The following is a 22,788-nucleotide window of genomic DNA, read 5'->3' as shown; positions in this document are numbered from 1 at the left end:
TTATACAGAACATTGCATAAAGTTCTAAGAGGGCTACACCTTAGTAAAGTAACAAGGCTAAATTAGAGCCTGAACAATAGTTAATATGAACCCAAATTAACAAACAAAGCTTTAAAAAGATGAAATTGAGTCTTAGAAAGTTAAGTGGCTACCAGAACAAAAATCCAAATGTCTTTTTAAAAATTATTTAAAAAGGAAAACTCCAATTTTCAGATATAAAGAATACAGAAAACTCAAATCAGATATAAAAGGGACATTACAACTCATATTACATGTACATAAAGGATGGTAAGAGACTCCTGTGAATATACACAAATTTGAAAACCTAGAATAAAAAATTTCATAGGAAAATACAACCTATAAAGACTGAATTATAAATAAAAAATGGCAATAAATGAATTACTAGAAAAGAGATAAATCAGCATACAAAAATCTCCCTGTAAACAAAAGTCCAGGACCAGACAGATTTAACAGTGAATTCTATCAACCACTTAAAAAACTTAACACCAATCTTTCTCAAACTCTTCTAAAAAAAAAAAAAAAGAAGAGGAAACCCACAAGAAGTATTGTTTTAAGAGGCCAGCATTACCTTGATACCACAACCAGACAAGGACGTCACAAGACAAGAAAACTACTGGCCAATATCCCTAATAAACATAGATGCAAAATGCTCAAAAGGTTAGCAAAACATAATATTGAAAGAAATCTAAAAATTTAATGCAATCCCTATCAAAATACTGAGAGAATTTTTTTATAGAACTAGAACAATTAAACCTAAAATTTGTATGAAACAACAAAAGTCCCAGAACAGCAAAACAGTGTTGAGAAAGTACAAAGCTGAAGATATCACAATCCCAGATTGCAAGATAGAGCACAAAGCTGAACAAATCAAAAGAATATAGCACTGTGAATTGTGCAAGACTGTTGAATCACAGATCTGTACCTCTGAAACAAATAGTACATTATATGTTAAAAAAAAAAAAAAAAAGAAGAAGATGGCAGGAGGGGAAGAATGAAGGGGGGGAAATCAGAGGGGGAGATGAGAGATGATGGACTCTGAAAAACAAACTGAGGGTTCTGGGGGGCTGGGAAGATGGGTTAGCCTGGTGATGGGTATTAAAGAGTGCACGTTCTGCATGGAGCACTGGGAGTCATACGCAAATAATGAATCATGGAACACTACATCAAAAACTAATGATGTAATGTATGGTGATTAACATAATAATAAAAAAATATGATACTGACAAATAGACACATACATCAATGGAATTGAATAGAGAGGCAAGAAATAGACTCATGCTTATATGGTCAATTAATGTATGACAAATGGAGCAAGAATATTCAATGAGACAAAGACAGTTTCTTCAACAAATGGTGCTGGGAAAACTGGACTGCTACCACTTTCTTACACCAGACACAAAAATAAAGTCAAACTGGATTAGAGACCTAAATGTGAGATATGAAACCATAAAACCCCTATAAGAAAAGATAGGCAGTGATTTCTTTGACATCAGCCATAGAAACTTTTTTTTTTAGATATGTCTCCTTTGGCCAGGGAAACAAAAGCAAACTTAAACTTTTAGCACTACACCCAATGATATTTCTGACAAGGGGGTAATATCCAAAATATGTAAAAAAAAAAAAAAAAAAAAAAAAGAAACCTCACATAACTTAATTACCAAAAATTAAAAAAAAAAAATAGAAACTATAAAAAAGAACCAAAGAATGAAGAACTCAATAACTGAAATTAAAATATAATAGAGGGAACAACTAGTAGATTAGAGGATGCAGAAGAGTGGATCACCATTCTGGATGACAGAGTAATGGAAAGCAACCAAGCTCAACAGAGAAAAAGAAAAAGGAATAATAAAAAAATGAAAATAGGTTAAGTGAAAGTAGTGACATCATCAAGCATAATAACATTCACATTATAGGATCCCAGAAGGAGGAGATAGACAAAAGGGGGCAAAAAATTTGTTTGAAGAAATAATAGCTGAAAACCTCCTTAATCTGGGGGGAGAAAAATCCAGAAATCCAGATCCAGGAGGCAAAAAGATCTCCCCACAAAATCAACACAAGGAGATCCATACCAAAACGTATAATAATTAAGATGGCCCTAGTAGTGATGAGAGAATTTTTAAAGGAGCAAGAGGAAAGAAAACAGATACATACAAGGGAAACCCCATAAAGCTATCAATGGAATTTTAATGGAAATTTTGCAGGGAAGAGAGTGGCATGATACATTCAATGTGCTAAAGGACTATTTCTGCAATCAAGAATATTCTATCCACCAAAGCTATCACTCAGAATACAAGGAGATAGTTTTCCAGATGAACAAAAGTAAAAGGAACTCATCAGCACTAAACTGACCTTATGAGAAATGTGAAAGGGAGTTATTTGAGTGGAAAGAAAAGGCCACAATAAGGACTAATAATGAAAGGAAAGGAAAAAATTTTCACAGGTACACACAAACATAAAAAAGTAGTAGATTAATTCCTTATAAAACCATTATGGAGCTTAAAGCACAAAAGTAGTAAATCAATTATACCTATAAAAGTCAGTCAAGGGATTCACAAAATAGAATGTAAAGTATAACATCCTATGTATAAAATGGGGGGCTATAAATTTAGTGCTTTCAGAATGAGCTCACTTAATGAGTGACCATTAACCTAATATAGATTTTTATATATGTAAGTTGTTATATATAAGCCTAAGGGTAACCAAAAATCAAAAACCTGCAAAAGATGTGCAAAAATAAAGAGACAGAATTCCAAGCACATTACTAAAGAAAGCCATCAAATCAAAAGGGAAGAGATCAAGAGAAGAAAGGAACAAAGAAGAGGTACAAAAATAATGTTAAAATAGATTTTAAAAATGGCAATCAGTACGTGCATATCAATCATTACTTTCAATGTAATGGACTAAATGTTCCAATGAAAAGATATAGGGTGACTTAATGGACAAAAAAGCAAGACCCATTTATATCCTACCTACAAGAGTTTCATTCAGACATAAAGAAACATGCATATTGATAGTGAAGTGATGAATAAACATTTATCATGCAAATGGAGGTAAAAAGAGCTGGGGTAAAAATACTTGTATCAGACAAAATAGACTATTTTTTTTTTTTTTTTACGAAATAGACTTTAAAAAAAAGACTGTAACAAGAGACAAAAAGTAATGCTACATAAGCATAAAAGGAACAATCGAGGAAGACAGATATTCCAAATATTTATGCATCTAATATGGGAACACCCAAATACATAAAGCAACTATTAAAATACATTAAGAAATTAATACTAACACAACAATAATAGAGCAACTGAACACCCCATTTATATTGAGGGATAAATCATAAAAAGAGAAAATTAAAAAGGTAAGAGGCTTTGAATGACACGTTGGACCAGATGGATCTAACAGATATATTCAGAACATCCCATCCTAAAACAATGGAATACACATCATTTTCAAGTGCACATGGATTATTCTCCAGAATAGATCACATGTTAGCTGTTAAAAAATGTCAACAAACTGAAATCACATCATAGAACTTTTCCAACCACAATGCTATGAAACTAGAAATCAACCACAAGAAAGTATCTGGCAAGACCACAGATACATAGAAGTTCAATAACATGCTACTAAACAATGAATAAGTCAACAAGGAAATCAAAGAAGAAATAAAAAAAATACATGGAGACAAATGAAAATGAAAACAAAACAGTCCAAAATCTTTGGGATGCAGCAAAAGCTGTTCTAAAAGAAAAAATTATAGCAATACAGGCCTACCTCAAGAAGCAAGAAAAATCTCAAATTAATGACCTAACATTACTATTAGAGGAGCTAGAAAAAGGAGAACAAACAAAACTCCAATATCAGTAGAAGGGAGGAAATACATATTAGAGCAGAAATAAATGATATAGAAACTAAAAAAATCAATAAACAGATCAATGATGTCAGAAGCTGCTTCTTTGAAAAGAACAAAATTGATAAACAGTTAGCCAAACTCATAAAGAGAGAGAGAGAGAGCTCAAGTAAATAAAATTAGAAACAATAGAGGACAGATGACAACTGACATCACAGAAGTACAAGAGTATAAGAAAATATTATGAAAAGGTATATGCCAAAAAACTGAACAACCTAGAAGAAATATATAAATCCTTAGAATCATATAACTTCCCAAAACTGAATCAAGAAGAAATAGAAAATTTGAACAGACCAAGTAGTACCAATGAAATTGAATCAATAATCAAAAAACTCCCAAAAAACAAAAGTCCAGAACCAGATATCTTCACATATGAAGTCTACCAAACATTTAATGAAGAGTTAATACCTATTTTTCTCAAACTATTCTAAACAAAAATAGAAAGGAAGGAAAGCTTCCAAATTCATTCTATGAGGCCAGCATTACCCTAATCCCAAACCAGATAAAGACACTACAGAGGAAGAGGAAGAGGAAGAAGAGGAGGAGGAGGAGGAGGAAGAGGAAGAAGAAGAAGAAAAAGAAGAAGAAGGACAAGAAGAAGTACTACTACTACTACTACCACCACTACTATTACAGGCTAATATCTGATTAACATAGATGCAAACCTCCTCAATGAAATATTAGCAAACTGAATCAAACAATACATTTAAAAAGTCATTCACCATGGTCAAGTGGTATTTATTCCTGGGATACAAGTGTGGTTCAATATTTTCAACTTAATCAGTGTGATAAATCACATTAACAAGAGAAAGAATAAAAATCATATAATAATTTCAATAGGTGTAGAAAAAGCATTTGACAAAGTATAACATCTATTCATGATAAAAATCCTCAACAAATTAGGTTTAGAGGAGTCATACATTAACATAATAAAGGCAATATGAGAAACTGAGAGTTTTCCTCTAAGATCAGGATGAAGACAAGGATGTCCACTCTCACCACTTTTATTCAACACAGTACTGGAAGTCCTAGCCACAGCAACCAGATGAAAAAAAATGAAATAAAACACATGCAAGTTGGTATGGGAGAAGTAAAACTTTCACTATTTGCAAATGACATTATAGTATATATAGAAAACCCTAAAGATGCCACCAAAAACCTACTAGAACTGATAAATAAGTTCAGTAAAGTCGCAGGATACAAAATCAATATACAGAAATCTGTTGCATTTCTAATCCTGAATAATGAAGTAGCTGAAAGAGGAATTAAGAAAAAAAAATCTTACTTATAAATGCACCAAAAATAAAAAAAATATAATACCTAGGAAGAGGGTCAACCAAGAAGATGAAAGGATTTTCCAAAAACAAAACATCAATGAAAGAAATTGACAACAACACAAAGAAATGAAAAGATATTCAATGCTCATGATTGGGAGAACAAATACTGTTAAAATATCCATACTTACTCAAAGCAATCTACATAATTAATGGAATTCCTATCAAAATACCAACAGCATTCTATACAGAATTAGAACAAATACTAAAATTTATATTGAACCATGAAAGACCCTGAATAACCAAACAATCTTCTAGGGGAAAAAGAAGAAGAAGAAAACTGGAGGTATCACAATCCCAGACTTCAACATATACAACCAAGCTGTAGTAATGAAAACAGTATGGTACTGGCACAAAACCAAACACATAGATCCATGAAACAGAATAGAGAGACCAGAAATAAACTCAAGATTATATAACCAAGTAAACCATGACAAAGGAGGCAAGAATATACAGTGGGGAAAAGACAGTCTCTTCAACAAATGGTGTTGGGAAAACTAGCAGCCACTTTCAGAAGAATGCAACTGGACCACATTATTATACCATACACAAAAATGAACTGAAAATGGATTAAAGACTTAAATGGGATACCTGAAACCATAAAATTCCTAGAAGAACACATAGGCAGTATTCTCTGACATCAGCCATAAAAATATTTTTCTAGATATGTCTCCTTTGGCAAGGGAAAAAAAGCAAAATTAAACAATTGGGATTGCATAAAAATAAAAACCTTCTGTATTGTGAAGAAAACCATCAACAAAACAAAAAGACAACCTACCATTGGGGAATACAATTGCAAATGATGTATCAGATAAGGGATTAATATCCAAAATATATAAGGAACTTATACCACTCATCACCCAAAATGAAATACTCCAATTAAAAAAAATGGACATGAGAGATGAATAGACAATTTTCCAAAGACATACAGATGGCCAATAGACACATGAAAAGATCCCCACATCACCATTCATCAGGAAATGCAAACTAAACCCTCAATGAGATGTCACCTGACACCTGTCAGAATTGTTAAATTCAAAAAGACAGTAAGTGACAAGTGTTGGCAAGGATATGGAGAAAATGAACACTTGTACACTGTTGGTGGGAATGTAAGCTTGTGCAGCCATTGTGGAAAACAGTATGTAAGTTCCCCAAAAAATTAAAAATAGAATTACCATATGACCCATCAATTCCACTATTGGCTATTTACACAAAGAAAATTATGCTAATTTGAAAAGATATATGCACCCCTATGTTTATTGCAGCATTAGTTACAATAACCAAATTATGGAAGCAACCTAAGTGTCCATTGACAGATGAATGGATGAAGAAGTGAGATCCATTCCTTTGTCAATGGGCACTTAGGTCGCTTTCATAAATATATACAATTTATTTCCATAAATATATAATTATATATGTATATTATATATATAATATTTACTCAGCCATAAAAAAGAATTAAATCCTGACATTTGTAACAACATGGATGGACTTAGAGGATATAATGCTGAATGAAATAAGTCTGACAGAGAGAAATAAATAACATGATTTTACTCTTCTGTGGAATTTAAGAAACAAGTGGACAAAGAAAAATAGACAAGCAAAAAAAAAATTTTTTTGTTTGTTGGTTGAAGCTTTTTGTTTAAAAAAAAACAGTCTTAGTTATAGAGAACAAAATGATGGTTGATGGAGGGGAGGTTTGAGGAGATGGGTGAAATAGCTGAAGGGGATTAAAAGTACACTCACGATGAGCACTAAGTAATGTATAGAATTGCTGAATCATTTTATTGTATACCTGAAACTAATATAACAGTGTATGTTAATTATACTTCAATAAAGAGATTAGCAAATAAAATTGAATAATACATTAAAAAGATCATACACCATCATCAAGTGAATATTATTCCAGAGATGCAGGGATGGGTCAACTTCCCCAAATCAATCAATGTGATACATCACATTGATAGAATGTAGGAAAATAATCATATGATCATCTCAATAGATACAGAAAACTCATGGACAAAATTCAACATCCATTTATGATAAAATTTCTAAGAAAAGTGGGCATAGAGGGAACATATCTCAACATAATAATGGTTATATATGACAATGTCACAGCTAACATTATACTCTAAGATTAAGAGAAGACAAGGATGTGCACTTCTGCCACTTTATTCAACATAGCATTGGAAGTCCTAGCCAATGCATTTAGGCAAGAAAAAAAGAAATAAATTAAATTCATCCTAATTGGAAAGGAAGAAGTAAAACAGTCACTCTTTGCCAAATACATGATATTATATATCCAAAACCCACAAGTTTTCACTTAAAAAAGTCAGAATAAATAAATTCATTTAAATTGCAGGATACAGGGATGCCTGGGTGGTGCAGTCAGTTAAGCATAGGACTCTTGATTTCAGCTCATGACCTCAGAGAAGGTGGAATTGAGCCCTACATTGGGCTCTGTGCTGGGGTGAGGAGCCTGCTTATGATTCTCTCTCCATCTGCCACTCCCCCTCTCGCTTTCTCGCTATCAAATAAACATCTTTAAAAAAAGTAAAATGAAATGAAATTACAGGATACAAAATCAATATTTACAATTGTGTCAAAATTAATAAAATGTCTAGAAATAAATTTAAGCAGATGAAAGACATATACGCTAAAAAACATAAGACATTAGCGAAAGAAATGGAGGAAGACAAAAATAAATGGACAGATACTCCATGCTCATGACTGAAAGAATGAAAGAATAGTTAAAATGTCCATTTTGGATAAAAAATAATCTACAGATTCAATGCAATACCTATAAAAACCATCAACATATTTCATAGAAGTAGAACAAACAACCTGATAATTTGTATGGAACCATAAAACACTCCAAATAGCCAAATAATGTTGACAATGAAGACAAAGCAGGAGGATCATACTCCCTGATTTCAAACTATATTACAAAGCTATAATAACCAAAAGAGTATGGTATTGGCATAAAAACAGACACATAGATCAATAGAACAAAATAGAGACCCCAGAAATAAACCCATGCAAACATGATCAGTTAATTTACAACAAAGTTGCCAATTCACTATGTTGTACACTTGAAAATAATGTAATATTCTGCATTAGCTATATTTCAATCAAAAAAATAGAGAACTAATTAATCAATAGTGGAGATAAAATCTTAAATGAATTAAATTTATCCAAAAGAAGACAAGCAAAGAGAAAAGGGGAAACAAAGTAGAAAGTAAATAGTAAAATACTGATTAAAATTGATCGTAGTAGTTATGTTAATGTAAATGGACTAAAAACACAATTACACACTTTAATTAAAAATTACTGCTAGGGACGCCTGGGTGGCTTAGTTGTTACGCATCTGCCTTCAGCTCAGGTCATGATCCCAGGGTCCTGGGATCAAGCCTCACATAGGCCTCCCTGCTCCATGGGAAGCCTGCTTCTCCCATTCCCCCTGCTTGTGCTCGCTCTTTCACTGTGTCTCTCTCTGTCAAATAAATAAAATCTTTAAAAAAAAAATTACTGCTAAAAAACGTTACCTATCATCTGAGCTTTTCGTGAGTCATAGTCTTTCCATTGGTGGAGGTTTCTTGCCTTGATGTTGATGGATGCTGACTGATGACGGTGATGGTTGCTCAAGTTGGGGTGGCTGTGGCAATTTCTTAAATCAGACAACAATGCAGTTTTCTGTATTAATTAACTCTTCCTTTCATGAATGATTCTCTGTAGTATGCGATGCCATTTGATGGCATTTTACCCATAGAACTTCTTCAAATATTGAAGGCAAGTCTCTTAAACCCTGCCACTGCTTTATCAACTTAATTTATGTAATATTCTAAATCCTTTGTTATCATTTCAACAATCTTTACAGTATCTTCACCAGGAATAGAGTCCATCTCAAGAAACCACTTTCTTTATTTAAACTAATTTTTTTCCTTTTTTTTTAAGATTTATTTATTTGACAGAGACACAGTGAGAGAGGGAACACAAGTAGGGGGAGTGGGAGAGGGAGAAGCAGGCTTCCGGCTGAGCAAGGAGCCCCATGTGAGGCTCAATCCCAGGACCCTGGGATCATGATGTCCTGGGATCATGACCTCAGCCAAAGGCATTTGCTTAATGACTAAGCCACCCAGGAGCCCCCAAGAAACTGCTTTCTTTGCCCATTGCTCAGGGCACCTGTGTGGCTCAGTTCGTTTGGCTCAGGTCATGATCTCAGGGTCTGAGATCAAGCCCAGAGTTGGGCTCTGCTCTCAGCTCAGAGTCTGCGTAAGATTTTCTTCCTCTTCCTCTGCCCTTCCCCATGCTTACACACTCGCTCTCTCTCTAAAATAAAATCTTAGAAAAAAAAAGCAACTCCTCATTTATTTGAGTTTTATGAGATCACAATGACTCAGTCACATTTTCAGTCTCCATGTCTAATTCTAGATCTCTTCCTGTTTCCACCACATCTGCAGTTACTTGCTCCACCGAAGTCTTGAATCCCTCACAATCATCCATGAGAGCTGGAATCAACTTTCTCCAAATTCTTGTTAATGTTGATATTTGGACCTCTTCCTGTGAATCACACATGTTCTTAATGGCATCTAGAATGGTGAACCCTTTCCAGAAGTTTTCCAATGTACTTTGCCCAGATATATCAGAGGAATCATTTATGGCAGTTATAGCCTTACAAAATGTGTTTCTTAAATAATGACTTGAAAGTTGAAATTACTTCTTGATTCATGGGCTACAGAATGAATATTGTGTTAGCAGGCATGATTGTCTTTTGTATATCTCTATGAGAGCTCTTGGGGGACCAGGTGCATTGTCAGTGAACAATAGTATTCTGAAAGAAATCTTTTTTTATGAGCTGTATTTCTCAACAGTGGGCTTAAGATATTCAGTAAAATATGCTGTAAATGGATGTACTGTCATCCAGACTTTATAGTTCCATTTATAGAGCACAGGCAGAGTAGATTTAGCATAATTCTTAAAGACCCTACAATTTTCAGAATGGTGAATTAACACTGTCTTCAACTTAAAGTTACCAGCTGCATTAGCCTCTAACAAGAAAATCAGCTTATCTGTTGAAGCTTTGAAGCCAGGCAGTGAGTTTCCCTCTCTAGATATGAAAGTCCTAGATGGCCTTTCCTTTTTTTTTTAATATTTTATTTATTTATATATCTGTGAGAGAGAGAGAGAGAGAGAGAGAGCACAAGCAGAGGGGAGGGGCAGAGGGAGAGGGAGAAGCAGATTCCCCACTGAACAGGGAGCCCAATGCGGGACTTGATCCCAGGACCCTGGGATCATGACCTGAGCCAAAGGCAGACACCTAACTGACTGAGCCATCCAGGCGCACTGATGGCCTCGCCTTCCAATGAAAGCTGTTTCATCTACATTGAAAATCTGTTGTTTTAGCCATTTTCATTAATTAGCTAGATCGGGTTAACTTACTGCAGCTTCTACATCAGCACTTACTGCTTCACCTTGTACTTTTATGTTATGGAGATGGCTTATTTCCTTAAAGCTCATGAACCAACCTCTGCCAGCTTCAAACATTTCTTCTTCGCCTACCTCACCTCTTTCAACTTCCACAGAATTGAAGCAAGTTAGGGCCTTGCTCTGGATTAGGTTTTGGCTTAAGGAAATGTTGTGGCTGCTTTGATCATCGATCCAGACTTCTAAAACTTTCTTCATATCAGCAATAAGGCTATTTTGCTTTCTTGTCATTCATGTGTTCACTGAAGTAGCACTTTTAATTTACTTCAAGAACTTTTCCTTTGCATTCACAATTTGGCTAACTGGTACAAGAGGCCTGGCTTTTGGCCTATCGTGGCTTTTGGCCTGCCTTCCTCACTAAGCTTAATTATTTCTAGCTTTTGATTTTAAGTGAGAGATGTGAGACTCTTCCTTTCACTTGAACACTTAGAAGCCATTGTAGTTATTTCAATACTGATGTATATCATGGAATAGGGAGGCCAATGGAGATGGAGAGAAATGGGTGAAATGCTTGTCAGTGGAGCATTCAGAATACATACATTTATCAACTAGGTTAACTGTCTTATATGGATACAGTTTGTGGGGCCCCAAAACACAATAGTAACATTCAGGATCACTGATCACAAGTCAGCATAGCAAATACAGTAATAATGAAAAAGTTTGAAATATTGCACATTTACCAAAATGAGACACAGAGACACACAAAGTAAGCAGCTGCTGTTGGAAAAATGATGCTGGTAAACTTGCTTGACACACAGTTGCCATTGACAAACCTTCAATTTAAAAAAAAAAAACACACAATAGGGCACCTGGGTGGCTCGGTTGGTTAAGCGACTGCCTTCGGCTCAGGTCATGATCCTGGAGTCCCAGGATCGAGTCTCGCATCCGACTCCCTGCTCAGCGGGGAGTCTGCTCCTCCCTCTGACCTTCCCCCCTCTCATGTACTCTCTCTCTCTCATTCTCTCTCTCAAATAAACAAAATCTTTAAAAAAAATAAACACAATATCTGCAAAGTGCAATAAATTGAAATAGAATAAAATAAGTCTGCATTGTGTTCTCTGATTGCAATAGGATTAAAGTGCAAATCCATGCCAGAAATATATATGGAAAATATATACGGAAAACAAATATTTGGAATTTAAATAACATACCTCTAAATAACTCATTTCAAAAAAATCACAAGAAAATTAGAAAGTATTTTAAACTGAATTAACATAAAAATAGAACATATCAAATATGTGTGAATAAATAAAGTCATGCTTAGAAAGAAGTTTATAGCAATCAATACTTGTATTAAAAAATAAGAAAGGCTAAAAATCAATGATCTCAGCATCTACCTTGAGAAACAAGAAAAAGAAGAGCAATTATACAAAAAGTGAACAGATGGAAGGAAATAATAAAAACAGGAGCAGAAATTAGTGGAAAAGAGAAAAATCAATGGAGAAAAATCAATGAAACCAAAAGCTATTTGAAAAGATTAGTAAAATTGATAAGCTTCTAGATAATCTTATCAAACATACAAAACAGTTTTCCCAGTTGTGTGACCTGAATATAGTTAATTGACTGAAGGTCATATATGTTATTTGATTTTACATAAACTGACAAGGTAACTTAATAAGCCTATCTTCCTTCCAGTATATCGCACTTACTTTGTGATAGAAATGTAAGAACTGGTTTGAGTAGATATAAAATCATGCAACAACCAAATAGTTGCCAATATCGGTGGTTTTGAGCATTAAAAACAACAGGTGTTGGGCGGAAGTAGCAGCTCTCCCTAAATATATTCAAGCTGGCTGAGCTACAGAAGTATTAGACCTGCTGCATGACTACTGAAAGCATAAATAATACAAGTGCATGAAAGATAAAAAGAATATGGGTCCCCAAAAAAGAGAATTCTGAGTTTTCTGAATTCTTATTGCACACTATTTGATATTTTTTGTGGTATTATTGCACTTACATTACAACAACTTGTACAAGTACCATCTCCTTAAGGGGAGAACAATTATTTAATTTATATTTCCCACAGCATCCATATCTGACAAAGAGTTACAGTTTGTGACTAAAGATTTTTTTAAACAATGGATCATTATTGCTATTAGAGGGAAAAGAAGGGAGAGAGGAAGAGAAAGAAGGGATAAAGGAGGAAGGGAAGGAATTAAAAAAAAAAAAAAACAGGGTAATTTGGCAGTTACTCAGTTATCCTCAACAGAAAAGTGCAGGCAAAGTTGGATGACTTTTCTTTTGATTTGTCATTAAGGTCATAGAAGGAGTGAAGAGAGGGTTATAAAGTTATGTTTCACAAATTGTACTGTGGAAAGCATTGCTACTTAAAATCTGACCCCCGCATTGTTGTCAGTCAACACCTGTGTGTTTTGGGAACATGATAAAATGAAGTACAGAAAAAGAGACTAAGCATGTAGGAATATTTATAGTAACTGGGTAGGTTAATTTTATGTCTTTTGGATCTAATTATTAAAAATAGGAACTCATATTTTGTATGTCTTTGTTTTTATTGTATTTTACAAAAGTATGAGTCCACACAAAATAGATGTTTTTTCTGTTATAGAACAAAATAGTCTCCCCAAAATATGTTGTCCTGTAAGTATTCCATGATAAAATGAGTTCAGGAAATGTTTCATTGTGTTTTTATTACAGTTTACATGGCACTTTGAAATGTTGAGGCCTACAAAAGCTAAAGCTGCTTCTTTAGTTTTGTTAACCCATGATTTTTCAAGCCTTTTTGAACTGAGAATTATTTTCATAATAATACTATTGAGATCCTGGGGAAAGAGTACTCAGAGAAACACACTTAGAATTATGATATGAGAGTTATAAGGAAGTTTCCAAATTCGTAACATTTTAACGATAATGTCAAAATGTTAACTCTTTCAAATCTCTAACCATATTGAAAACCTGTTCAGTTATTTATGAGAAATCAGTTGATGTGTAATTAACAGTGATTTTTTTCAACTTTTCTATGGTCAATTGATTCTCTTTTCAAATAATAAAGTTTTATATCATATACAGTGAAATTACATGTCATACATTTTGAATGGCAAGTGTAAAGTGAGATAATAGGTTTAAATAATAATCACCTTAAAAATTACACATAGAAAATACAGTTGACCCCTGAAAAACACCAGGGCTGGGGGCGCCTGGGTAGCTCAGTCATTAAGCGTCTGCCTTCGGCTCAGGTCATGATCTCAGGGTCCTGGGATCGAGTCCCACATCGGGCTCCCTGCTCCGCGGGAGGCCTGCTTCTCCCTCTCCCACTCCCCCTGCTTGTGTTCTTGCTCTCGCTATCTCTGTCAAATAAATAAATAAAATCTTAAAAAAAAACAAAACACCAGGGCTGGAAGTGCCTAACCCTAATTCAAGTATCAGGGGTTTTTTTTGGTTTTTATTATTATGTTAATCACCATACATTACATCATTAGTTTTTGATGTAGTGTTCCATGATTCATTATTTGCGTATAACACCCAATGCTCCATGCAGAACGTGCCCTCTTTAATACGCATCACCAGGCTAACCCATCCTCCCATCCCCCTCCCCTCTAGAACCCTCAGTTTGTTTTACAGAGTCCATCGTCTCTCATGGTTCATCTCCCCCTCCGATTTCCCTCCCTTCATTCTTTCTCTCTTGCTATCTTCTTCTTCTTCTTCTTTTTTTTAACATATAATGTATTATTTGTTTCAGAGGTACAGATCTGTGTGCTACCCTACAATTTACCCCAAAGATAAAAATGTAGGGATCCGAAGGGGTACGTACACCCCAATGTTTATAGCAGCAATGTCCACAATAGCCAAACTGTGGAAAGAGCCAAGATGTCCATGGACAGATGAATGGATAAAGAAGATGTGGTATATATATAAAATGGAATATTATGCAGCCATCAATAGGAATGAAATCTTTCCATTTGTAATGAGGTGGATGGAACTGGAGAGTGTTATGCTGAGCGAAATAAGTCAATCAGAGAAAGACATGTATCATACGACCTAACTGATATGAGGAATTCTTAATCTCAGGAGACAAACTGAGGTTTGCTGGAGTGGTGGGGGGCGGGAGGGATGGGGTGACTGGGTGATAGACATTGGGGAGGGTATGTGCTATGGTGAGCGCTGTGAATTGTGCAATAAAGGGCTAGTATCCAAAATCTATAAAGAACTTATCAAACTCAACACCCAAAGAACAAATGATCCAGTCAAGAAATGGGCAGAGGACATGAACAGACATTTTTCCAAAGAAGACATCCCAATGGCCAACAGACACATGAAAAAGTGTTCAACATTGCTCAGCATCAGGGAAATCCAAATCAAAACCTCAATGAGATATCACCTCACACCAGTCAGAACAGCTAGAATTAACAAGTCAGGAAACAACAGATGTTGGCGGGGATGCAGAGAAAGTTGGATGACTTTTCTTTTGATTTGTCATTAAGGTCATAGAAGGAGTGAAGGGAGTGTTATAAAGTTATGTTATAAAGTCATTCCCACTGTTGGTGGGAATGCAAGCTGGTGCAGCCACTCAATTATCAATTTTGACTCCCCAAAAACTTAACTGCTAATAGCCTACTATGGACTGGAATCCTTACCAATAATATAAAAACTCACTTAACACATGTTTTATATGTTATCTGTATTAAATACTGTATTATAACAATAAAATAGCCTAGAGAAAATGAATGTTATTAGGAAAATCACAAAGAAGAGAAAATACTTTTATAGTACTATACTGTATTTATTGAAAAAAATTCATGCATAAGTGGACCTGCATAGTTCAAACCCATGTTGTTCAAGGGTCAACTGTAGTTTATTTCTTAAGTATATTTTTACTGGTTAATAAATTAAAAATACAAACTTTGTAATAATAAGATGTACATTTATAATTTTTAAAATATATTTTATTTCTTTTTAAATTGTCATCATTCAGCTTTCATATGAAACCATTTTTCTAATTGCCTTTGATAAACCATTTTAATTCTTAATATCTCTCCTTGAGGATAGCATTTTTATTTATTTGGTGACTTTTATTTTATGTTTTAGAGAGTTTATCAATGTCCATTTTTCAATTTCCCTTTTTTCTAAGATCAACTATGTATACAATTAAAGAAGAAGAAAGTCAAAGGTATAACATAGTCTTCCATAATTTCTAAAATAGCCAAAATGTAAAACTATTAGAAACATTCTTTATCTTCACAATTTTCTTTTCTTTCATGAGGTAAACTTTAAAAGCTATAAAGCCTGTTGGAAAATTACCAAGTACAATTCATTAGCAATGGTAGATGTTAAATAATTAAAATAATACTTTAATTTGACCCACTAATCAAACAAAAATTAGTTTCTTCCTCTCACTTTTTATAGTACACATAAAATTATTATCCTTTGTAGAGAGATTTTATTTCCTTTTCATATTTACTTGAACTGGTGAAGGCATTAGAAAAAAACTTTCGGCAAAAAATGTGTTATGCTTATAAAATATTCTGTGGTCATTTATGAAAGATTCATTAAAATTGGCTTGGCTATCTTGTATATAATATTCCAATTTCAGAAACAATGATTTATGCCAAATGGATCAAACAAACCTGGTCAAATTTTGAGATTTGCTCAAGGAAGGGAATATTTCAGAAACTTGGGATTTAAAATAATTTTAACATTAACTCAGTCTTTATTTTTTAAGAAGAAAAAACAAAAATAAGAATTATTCTTCTTACCTTCTGTGAGGAACCCTTGAAAGGAGATATTGACAAACAGGTGGATATCCATGTAATATCTACATTCAAGAACAAGAGAAAGGAGACAGGATTGTTTTCAAATATTTGAAGTGTTAGATTTATTTTATTTAGTTATAAATCTAGGACCAATGAATATATACATGATTTGATTAAATATTGTTAAGGGTCTATTAAATTCTTGAGAATTGGAAGTCTTTTTCAAATTGTAATAGAAAATATAACATCTAGATAAATTGATACCTACAGTTCCATCTAGTAACAAATAACTCAGATGTGCATTTTATGTTCCTAACTTATTAAAAACAACATTTTCTTACTAAACTTAAAGTGGAAAAAATCAAGATAAAGACTTTGTAACTCCTACCAGTTCGTAAGGAGCTATTTATTTAAATCATCCTTTGGCCACTGGATTTGATAGAAGAGAAGCTTATACAGTTATTCTGAATAACTAATTGAATATAATGTATGCTTGTTGCTTCATAATTGAAGAAAATATTTTTCCTTCCCTGAGATCCAAAATACCAAAAGGAGCATTCCCCCCACCCCGCCCAAAAAACATAGTTTGGCCTGTGCGAAATACAAGATGTGTATACATATTTTTCGCTTTCAAATCTCAAAAATAAATCACATTCTATATATTTATATCATTGGGCCATAATTTGTATTAATATGATATGCTTAGAAACTGCAGGCCACAGTGGTTACATGTGCAGAATTTGGACTCAAATAGATTTAATCAAATTCTGGTTTTATGAGCCATTGTAGAAAGTATAAAAGTTATAATAATTATACATAGAATTCATGAAGATCATACCAGTTACAGATATTGGATATTTCTTATTGACAGTCTTAATGTGGAGATCAAATTAGATAATGTATACAAAACACTGTACAAATCATAGTGTATTATATAAAACTAATTTTACTGTACAATTCTTTTAATATTGTTAATATTCACCAATATTGTGCTATAGGCCTTATTACTTATTTAAGCACTCTTATGCTACACAGAAAAAATTATTTCCATATTATGTGTGTCATACATATGTTAAAATCTGGGTATCTTTTTTTTTTTAATTTTACTTATCTGAGAAGAGAGGGAGAGCATGAGCGGGGAAGGGGCAGAGGGAAAAGCAGACTCCCTGCTGAGCAGGGAGCTTAACACAGGACTAGATCCTAGGACCCTGAGTCATGACCCGAGCCAAAGGCAGATGCTTAACCGACTGAGCCACCCAGGTGCCCCCAAGTCAGTATCTCTTATGTAGAAGAATGCATTTGAGGATCGAGGGCCTGCGACATTTTAATGTTAATTATTTTGCTTCATTTTCATTTCCCATAGTTGTATAGTGCTGAGTTTGAAATAGAGTTAACTTAATATTAGCTATTGTTTCAATAAAATATTGCTTTATATGATTTTTAAAAGGTGTACGTGATGATCAAGTTAACATACCCCTCAACTCACATAGTTACCGTGTGTGTGTGTGTGTGTGTGCAGTGAGAAACTTAAGGTCTACTTTTAGCAAGTTTCTAGTATATAATATTATTAACTATAATCATCATTCTGCTCCAATAGATCCCCAGAATCTATTTATCTTCTAACTGAAAATTTGTACCCTTTCACCAACATCTCCTCACTTCCCCTTATCCCCAGCTCTGAACAACTACATTCTCCTGACTCTATGAGTTTTATTTTTTTAGATTCTACCTATAAATGAGAATTTACAAATGAGTATTTGTCTTTCTATGTCTGGCATATTTCACTTAATATAATATCTTCTAGGTTCAGTGGAAATAGCCGGATTTCCTTCCATGTTAAGACTGTCCATCAAAAACTAATGATGTACTGTATGGTGATTAACATAATAAAGTTAAATTTAAAAAAAGACTGAATAATACTCCATCATATATGACATTGTCTCATCCATTCATCTATCAGTGGACATTTAAGTTGTGTCCATATCTTGGCTATTTTGAATAATGCTATAATGAACATGGGAGTACAGATATCTTTTTGAGACCCTGATTTCATTTCCTTTGGATATGTACCCAGAAGTGGGATTGCTAGAACATATGGGAGTTTTATTTTTAATTTTTTGATGAGTTTCCATACATTTTCCATAATGGCTATATCAATTTATATTTCCACCAATACTGTACGAGGCTTTTCTTTTGCAATAGAGAAGCCTTTTAGTTTGAGGCAGTCCCATTTGTTTATTTTTGCTTTTGTTGCTTATGCTTTTGGTGTCAAATCCAATCATTGCCAAGACTAAGGTCAAGGAGCTTTTCCCCTATGTTTTCTTCTAGAAGTTTCATGGTTTCAGGTCTTACATTTAAATCTTTAATCCATTTTGAGTATGGTATAATCCTTTCTCTGTATGGTATAAGGTGTTTAATTTCAGTCTTTGTATGTGGATATTCAATTTTCCTAGCACCATTTATTGAAAAGACTACCATTGCTTTATTGTTTATTCTTAGCATCCTTGTCAAAGATTAATTAAATATGCATGGGTTTATTTCTAGGCTCTTAATTCTGTTTCCTAGGTCTCTATGTGTCTCCTTTTATGCCAGTACCATACTATTTTGATTACTATAGCTTTGTAATACAGTTTGAAATCAGGAAGTATGGTGCCTCCAGCTTTCTTCTTTCTCAAGATTGCTTTGGCTATTTGAGATTTTTTTTTGTGGTTCCAAACTAATTTTAGGATTGCTTTTCCTATTTATGTCAAAAATGCTATTGCAATTTTAATAGGGATTATATTGAATGTGTAGATTGCTCTGGGTGATGTGAATCTCTTACCAATAATAGTTCTTCTAAACAATGAACACAGAGTATTTTTCCATTTGTGTCTTTTCAACTTCTCTTATCAATATTTTATAATTTTCAGTGTACAGAACTTCTACTTCTTGGCTAAATCCTCCCTCAGTATTTTATTCTTTTTAATGTTATTGTAAAAGGGATTATTTTCCTAATTTCTTTTTTGAATTGTTTATTGTATATAGAAATGCAACTGATCTTATGTATTGATTTTATATACTGAAACTTAAACAAGTTTATTTTAGTTTTAACCATTCTTTGATTTTTTTTAAGATTTTATTTATTTATTTATTTGACAGAGAGAGAGAGAATGAGAGAGCAAAAGCAGGGGGAGTGGCAGGCAGAGGGAGAAGCAGGATTCTCGCTGAGCGGGGAGCCCAAAATGGGGCTCAATCCCAAGATTCTGGGATCACAACCTGAGCCAAAGACAGACGCCTAACCAACTGAACCACGCAGGTGCTGCTTTTGGTGTTTTTTGATGGTGTTTTCTATATGTAAGATCATATCATCTGCAAAAGGAGACAAATTTAACTTCTTCCTTTCTGACTTAGATAACTTTTATTTCTTTTCTTGCCAAATTTCTCTGGCTAGGACTTCCAATATTATATTGAATAGAAGTGGTAAGAGTGGATACCCTTGTCTTATTCTTGATCTTAAAGGGAAAGCTTTCAGCTTCTTAGCATTGATTAGGAGGTTAGCTGTGGGCTCATCATATTTGGACTTTATTATGTTGAGGTACATCCATTCTATACTAATTTGTTTAGTTTTTATCATGAATGGATGTTGACTTTTCTCATGTTTTTTTTTTTTTTCCCACATCTATTGAAATGATTATGGGAGTCTTATCCTTTATTCTGTTAATATGGTATATCATGTTTATTGTTTTGCATGTATTTAACCACCCTGGCATCCTGGGGATAAATCCCACCTCATCACTGTGTATGGTTCTTTTAATGTGCTGTTGAATTTGGTTTAATAGCATTTTGTTGAGGATTTTTGCATGATATTAGCGTGGAATGTTATTTTCTTGAAGTATCCTTGTCTAGCTTTGGTATGAGGGTAATGCTGGCCTCATGAAATGAATCTGCAAGTATTTACACCTCTTCAATTTTTTGGAAGAGTTTGAAAAGGACAGAAAATCTTTAAGTGATTAGTAGAACTCACTACTTTTTTTGTGTGTTGGGAGGTTTTTGATTACTGCTTCAATCTTCTTGCCCATTATTGTTCTGTTAAGGTTTTCTATTTCTTCATGATTCAATCTTAGAAGTTTGTATGTTTCTGGGAATTTATCAATTTCTTTTAGGTTTTCTAATTTGTTGGCATATAATTTTTCATAGCAGTCTCTTATAATCATTTGTATTTCTGTAGTATCAGTTGTAATATCTCCTCTCTCATTTATAATGCAGTCCTTTTATTTCTCAGCAGTCTTGCTAAAGTTTTGTCAATATGTTTATCTTTTCAAGAAACCAACTCTTAGTTTATCTTCCTTATTGTCTTTCAAGTCTCAATTTCATGTATTTCTGCTCTAACTTTATTATTTCCTTCCTTCTGCTAAATTTGTGTTTAGTATTTTGTTATTTTTATAGATCCTTGGAATAAATTTGTTGGTTTGAGGGGTTTTTTTTTTGTTATTGTTAATGGTATTTATCACTCTAAATTTCCCTTATAAATTTGCTTTTTCTACATCCTGCAAGATCTGGCATTTGTATTTTCATTTTTGTCTATCTTAAAACTTTTTATTTCCCTTTTGATTTCTTTCTTGACCCATTGTTGTTAGAAATGTGATGTTTAATTTGCTCTTGTTTGTGAATTTTTCAATTTTCCTGTTACTGATTTATAGCTTTATACCATACTGGACAGAAAAAATACTTGATATGATTTCAAACTTAAATTTATTAAAACTTGTTCTGTAACCCAACATATAGACTATCTTGCAGGATGTTTTTGTATACTTGAGAATAATGTGTATTCTGCTGTGTTGGATAAACTGTTCTATATATGTTTGATAAATCCATTTGATCTGTAATGTTATTGAAGTCCAATGTTTCCTTATTGATTATCTGTTGGGAAGATCCATTCATTTATGAAGGTGGGATATTGAAGTTACCTATTATTGTATCGCTGCCTGTTTCTCTCTTCAGTTCTAATAATATAGACAGAATATTGTTCTATACCTTTTTTTCATCCATTAAGCCATTTTATGGATTTTAATAGCATGCATGTAATCAGGTTTGCCAGATAGGTGTTGCTCCCCCTCGGTCCCTAGAAGAGCTCCAACCTGGTCACTGGGAAAAACCTGGATAGGCAGTATTGGCCCCAGACTACAGTTCAGAGGGGCAGGAACCAAGTCACAGGGATGCTTTATTATCTGCACTCAGACCAAAGCCAGCAGTCCTTCCTCCAAAGGCTCAGATGAGTGTGTCTTCTCATGAATTTCTGAGCAGGCAGGATCACTTCCAGACTGTAGCTGGGAGGGGATGAAACTGAGTTACAGGGCCATTTCAGAATCTGCAATTGGACTGGACCAAAGCCAGAGGGCTTGCCTTAAATCTTGGACAGGTGTGTCTCCTGCCTGGTTTTGGACTGGCAGAACTAGAAGCTAAGAGGGGCTAGAGCTGGGTCACAGGTCATCTAGGGTCCACAGCCAAGTACCAGGTCTTGGTCTGTTACCCAGGGTATGGGTGGACTCCTGCTGAGTCCCTTGGTGAATGGTGCCAGTGGCAGGACCAAGGCCAAATGGTGTTGCAGCCTAGTCCACTGAGTGGCAGAACACTGTCTGGATTTAGGTCTACGGTCAGTGAGTTGGTCACCTGGGCACAGGTCTGCTTCCTCAAACTAGACCTTCTTGGTCTTGGCTCCTCCAGAAGTTCACAATATCCTACCTTGATCTTAAACTTCCCACAAAGATATTTTTGTCTATGGATGGCTGCCAAGTTATTGTTGCTGAGGGGAAATACAAGTAGGAAATACAAGTGTCATTTTGTCAAATGTTTTGTATCTGTCTTCAAGCTTATAATAGAAACTGGAAAAAGTTACAGTGTAATCCAAGCCAATACATAAGTTCCAAAATGTCTGTAGTTATAATTAATGAGGTTTTAAGTAAGTAGAGTCTTTATAGACAAAATGGAACTTTACTCTCTGAAATATTTAGTTCATATAATGAAATTCCTTTTTTTCCTTCTCTTATCTTACTCTTGTCTCTTCAGATAACTAAAACTATCTGTCAGCAACAGATATAAATTTTAGCCATAAAATTAGATTTTTTTTTGCAAAATGGTAAGTAGATATTTCAACTCTGTGGCTTTAGCAGCCACACAAATTTTCAAAAAAATCTGTATTCATTAGATGTGAACAGATTCAAGTAAGCATAAGCTTCCCTGAATAGCCCTGCCAGGGAATCTGGGTCTTCTACCAAAATGGGATTGCCATTTGAAGTAGGTGGATTCTGCTATTGTTTTAGGCTCCTTCTTTCCTTCTCTATCATCTTTCAGTATAAGA

The 22,788-nt window shown here is 34.1% G+C and overlaps 1 long non-coding RNA gene across 1 annotated transcript in view; it reads right to left on the bottom strand.

Moving 5' to 3' along the window:
• LOC113926371 overlaps window positions 1-22,788 on the bottom strand; it is an 83,464-nt gene that overhangs the window by 49,723 nt on the left and 10,953 nt on the right. Inside the window, exon 2 of the long non-coding RNA XR_003521295.1 lies at window positions 16,455-16,513. This is a non-coding gene — a long non-coding RNA (uncharacterized LOC113926371). The remainder of the gene's footprint in view (window positions 1-16,454; window positions 16,514-22,788) is intronic.

The sequence above is a fragment of the Zalophus californianus genome, chromosome 7 (assembly GCF_009762305.2).
Source record: "Zalophus californianus isolate mZalCal1 chromosome 7, mZalCal1.pri.v2, whole genome shotgun sequence".
Taxonomy (NCBI): Eukaryota; Metazoa; Chordata; class Mammalia; order Carnivora; family Otariidae; genus Zalophus; species Zalophus californianus.
The sequence above is the reverse complement of the archived record's forward strand: the minus strand, read 5'-3'. Positions and strand labels throughout refer to the sequence as shown.